We start from the raw sequence: 5,476 nt of genomic DNA on the forward strand, positions 1-5,476 counted from the left end.
GTGTAGTACCAGCAAATATCTTTAAAAAAAAAAAAAAAAAAGTCCTCCCCTCTTCCCCCACCCCTTAAATCTTTCTCAGAAAGAAGATATGGCTTCACAATGTGTGTGAGTTTGGTTGTTGTTTCCTGCTGTTAAAATTTGATCTAAATATTTGGAAGACTTGTGTATTTACAGGCTTACTGCAGGTTTAAATGTTAAGCGTAGCTCATGGAGATGTTGTTATCTGAATACTTAATAGGGAAACAGAAGCAGTGTGCATACTAATAGCAGGCTGCACATATAGAGTAATGTTAAACTCCAGCACTTGACAGCAGCAGCACGTTACGTAAAACAGCACTTCTGATAACGTGTCAGGCTGGTAATAGAGGTCTGGCAATCTCAGCATTGGATTATCATGTAAGAATCCTTAGAATGTTTCGCTGATAATAAAAATGACCTTGAAGAAGGTGGTAAACTGGAGCAGTGGGAAATTTTTGGTGTTGGGGTTCAGACTTGAAATATAAAGGGCCTAAGATATATTTCCAGTTTCCTGTGAAGTTTGGAATTTCCCATCTAAAATTGTTTTTGTGGGGTGATTTGCCTTAATAGTTCGTCGGTCTTCCCACTACCCTCTACATTTTAGTTTAACTGAATTGGGAATATTTCACTGAAGAGAGATGGAAAATCACTTGTTTTATAAAACTTTGAATGCAGTTTTTTCCTTTGTGTTCATTGTTTGAATTTGTGGACTAATCTCCCCCGGGGTCTTTTATACATGTAACTGCTTATGCAGCATTGATAAAATACAAACTGATTATTACCTGATAATGGATGTGTGCGCATTTTTTAAAGACTATTAGTCATTAGGGACAGAGGGATACTCTAACGCTTTGGCAGATAAAACATTCTTTCACTTAAGGACCCCAATCTGTGATATTGGGGGGAAAAATGTTTTATGATGTTCATTTGGGGCTAACTGTGAGAACTACTACATTTAAACTGCCAATCTTTGCACATGCTGTTCTCTATAGGTTCTACTAAACTCATGGGAAAGGCTGTTTTTTCATCTGGGGTTGGAAAGATATATTTATTGTAGCATGGGAATTTATTATGTGCAAGTAATTTTTCACATTAAAATTTTAATATTTATTTACATTTAACTATTAAGCAGTTTATATACAGTCTATTTTTAGCATGTGTGCCTTTCTACACCCTGCTGTGTCTAGCTTTCTCTCTCTCGCTTGTTTGGTGCCTTTTTTGGGCAAGATGGCTGAATGCAAGCCCTCCTGCAAATCTGCTTCTCTTGTGGATTTTGTGTTTCTTTTGGCAACTAGCTGATTCTGATAAATCACCTTTGAAGAGGTAGCTGTAACTTCTTGTTTCTTTAGGTCTTTGGAAGCAGCAGGCCTTTTTTTTTTTTCTTTTCCAAATATTCTTGCAATGTTGGCTGGAATGCTGTTTCTATCCCATTAGGCTAGCCCAAAGGAAATGTTCAAGAGTCCTATAAATTTTGCACCTTAGTATGGACAGAATTCAGACTCATTACGTTGCTGAATATTCCATTTGGAAATACTCTTATACAAGAGATATCATTTTTGTGCCAAGCACCAGATGCCATGTACTGGCTTCCCCCAGAAATGCAGGCACGGGGGTGGAAGTGACTAGGAGGCTCTTGTAGCTCCTCCCTGCAAATGCAAGTACCTTCTTGGTGCATTTTTTATATTAAGAAAGAAAAGAGAATGTAGTGTACAAATTAAAACATCTGCAAGCAAGACTATAAATTGGTTATAATTCCTATATGAATGACATGATTTTCTTTTACTTGGACATATCATTTGGCTGCAGCAAAATCAATTCAGGCTTTCAGGGAGGGAGAACAGAAAATCCTTTAGGCAGATTATTTCCATAATAGATATATGGAAAGTCTTATTTTCCTTGGGAAACCCCTCATAGGAAAGACCTTTGTGTGGACCATGTCTGTTACCTGACAGTGGACTTAAATCAGTCTCAAACTTTCAAGAGACACTAGGTAATTTTATGCTTTTTATCGGATAAAGATGCTCTCAGACTTTCTGGCACCTCCAGAATTGGTGTGAGCCTATGATATAAACTAAATTTGAGTGCAATTGTATGTTTATGAGTCAGTGATAATGTTGTTGCAATTTAACCTTTGAATCTGAGGATCCTTTTGGAAAGCAGTTGGGACAGCTTTGGGTAGATGCCTAGTTTTGTAGCATTTCTTAAAAATGAGCCAGGCTCTCTTCTCAGATGGATGTACCTGTGGGTTCAACCATGATATATGGCTATGAAACCAACAGAGCTGCAGCCCCTTCCAACAGCCTGCAAATTGCCAAAGGTCAATATGCCTGAAATGGGTGGAAAATATAACAACCAGTCTTTCTCTTAGGGTAATGAAGTTTCTCTCTCTTGAGAATGAAATTCTAACATTCTGCCCTGTACTCTTTTTAAAATGTTGTTTAAAGTGTAACTAGTAATGAAATAGGTTTTTATTTATTTTTTAAGTAATGTGTTCCATCTCATTTCCCACCTGAAGTCATGATCCTTCTGCATAGCTCTCAACCTGTTAAAATGTGACAGAGGTTCTTAATATGTATGACAGATGTAAACTGTGGGGCATGGTGGAAAAAATATTTCAATGCAGCGCTAACAATAATGCGGGATTCACTTTTCAAGTATAAAGTTCTGTCACCTCAGCCCGGGGAGTCAACTTGTGACATCAAGATAGAAAGAGAGCCCCAAGTTTTGTGCGGTAGGAAATTTAGATTTGAATTTAATATACAAAGCTTGCCCAATAACATGAGGTGTGCTGCTCTGTGATGTCAAAATATCTTCTTGCCCTGATTCAGAAAAGACTTATGTTTCATGAGAGTTTCACCCTATTTTTAAATCCCATTGAAGTCATGTGTTTAAGCACTGCCTTGTACTGGGGCCTTTCACAGTAACTATTTTGGAAATAACAGTGGAAATGAACAGTAGGGACACTTGAGATTAGAAGACGTCTTTATGTAAGTTGTTCCAGGTAATAGAAAGGAAAATAAATATAAGCAGAATTGTTTCTAAGTATATACTGTAGTGGAAGGGACTACAAGTGAATTACGGTATTTTTTTTGTAGTGCTTTCCATACACCAGCCATCGTGAAGTAGCTTGTCATAAGTTTAGATTTTAGGAGCTATGTTGGCCATCTCTTAAAACACAGCTATTAATATGTACTGAACAAAATGCATCAGAAGACTCTTTAAATGTTAGAATCAGGTTTATGGAAGGGGAGTGGGCACTGCAAAACACTTTAGTTAGCCTCTGCTCATTTTTAGAAAAGCACTTGTGGCTCTTAATATAGGACTCTCAAATATCCTGAAGAGGTGAGCACAAAGGACCACTGTTAAGCAGCACATATGAAGGATGGCATTGCTAACGTTGCAGCATCTTCCCCTTCCTCCTCCTAAGCACTGCACTGCAGTACCAACTCTGATTATGAGCTCAGATTTTTATTTGAAATAGAGTTGGACAGAGCTTGTTTCAGAGTAAAGCAGGGAAATAAAAATTAGTTTATGATGATCTTTAAAAATCACACCTAAAATATTTCCAAGTTCCCTGACCTGGCTAAGAAAAATAGTGTTATATATGTTTGTGCATCTTTGTAATCATTCAAAGCTGGACTTTCATTGAATTTCCTAATAAAACTCACGTGACAAACTGCAGGGTGTTTTTTTTTGTCCAGTCTTCTTGCATATAAACAAACTGCTAAATTTTAAAATTAATTTGATTTTTAGTTGGAGGGATTCACATTTTTCCTGATTTTTTTTTTTTTTTTTTTTAAAGTGTTTATTAATAAAACAATTCAGTGATGTACCTATCTTGGGTACAGTGTGTGCCTCTCAATCTTGCTTAGCTGATTTGCACACACAAGCAACAGTTTCTGTCCACTTCTCTGCAAATATTTAATAGCATATGTGAAATGAGGTATCATTACTAAGACCTCATTAACTTTCACAAAAATATACCACAGTTTATTTACTATTACGTTATGAGGTATTGGCACAAATAATTAAAACTATACTGCTCTTGTCAAATCAACCGGATATATCTTACAATATAGTTTGCTTGTTTAAGTGGTTGTTTTGCCTACTAATTTGTAAAATACATAAATGTGGAATGGGTCTCACAATCAGCATGAATTAATTAAGTTCTCTTATATAACTTCAGAGCAAAATCCTGGTCCCATTGAAATCAATAGCAAACTCCCATTGACTTCACTGAAGCCAGGATTTCAGCCCTCATTTTTGTTTACAGGCAGTGTGTTTAGGAATGTACTCTCCATACTTGTTATTCTCCAAATGCAAGCTTAGTTCTGAAAAGTACTACAGAAATCCATGGAAAGATCCTCAATATGCCAGTATGGATTGCCTCTAGCTATGTCACTGTTGAAGAGATTTCATTACTAACTTATCTGGTGAATCCCTTAGTGCAGCAGTTCTGGGGAAGTTAAGCCCCATAGATGAGATGGCTGTTCTTTTTATTCCAGTAGTGTGGAAGTAAAATCAGAGTAGAGATCTCTCTCTTTTGAACAAGTTAAGGGCTTGATCTTGCACAATCAGAGTGGATAGGAATTTTAAAACTTTTTCAGGGAAGTATTTTCCCATGCCTCCTTTCTGGCTAAAGGTGATTTTTTCTTTTAAGCATGAGGGAAATGGTGCATTCATTTTTTTTTTTCCAAGTGAAGTAGAAGTCAAAGAAAAACGCATCTGATGTGTTGGAGTTGTTCAGCCAGGAGCTGTTTTCCTTGTATCATGAAAAAAGTTAAAATTAATAGAGATTGGAAAAAAGGGGTAGAAACAAAGGTACTGATATTCATTTTTTTGCAGGGTGGTCACATATAAAGAAATGAGTAAATGGCTGAGCTTTTTAAGTATGCTCCAGGTAACTGGACTGCCAGGTTGCCCCATAGAGCAGTACGAGGAAGAGGGAGATGGCAAGGTGACCCAGGGGCCCTGATTAGTACATAGCCTTTTCAAACAATACATGTAGAGAACCGACTTTAGGGAAAATGGCACTGTGGGCAAACTTGTATGTTGGTGTCCTCCTCCAAGCCACCGGTGCTGTGTGCATAGGGGTGTGTATGTGGTGGGGGTGGTGCATGAGAGGTACACATGCCCCAGCAGCTGTATGTAGCAGAGGACCCCATGGGCTATCATGAGGCAGTGTGTGTCTGCCTACCCAAGATGCTGGCCTGGTGCAGGATGATGGGGGCTTGGCACAGGGCAGTAGGAAGGGCTGCCCGCACATGAAGCCCAACCCCAGTGGCAAGGTGTTGCAACCCAGTGCTGCCTGGCCACCCATGCCTGTGTCTTCACCCTGGCAGTGGTAGCAGTGGCTGGGTGAGGCTGCAGCTTGGCCTCCAGCCCCAGTAGGTTGGTGATGGGGAAGCCTTTAGCGCACAAGTCAGCCGCCTAGCCATGCCACCTTCTTGCCTTGGCC

This window comes from Alligator sinensis, unplaced genomic scaffold (genome assembly GCF_000455745.1).
Source record: "Alligator sinensis unplaced genomic scaffold, ASM45574v1 scaffold93_2, whole genome shotgun sequence".
Lineage (NCBI taxonomy): Eukaryota > Metazoa > Chordata > Crocodylia > Alligatoridae > Alligator > Alligator sinensis.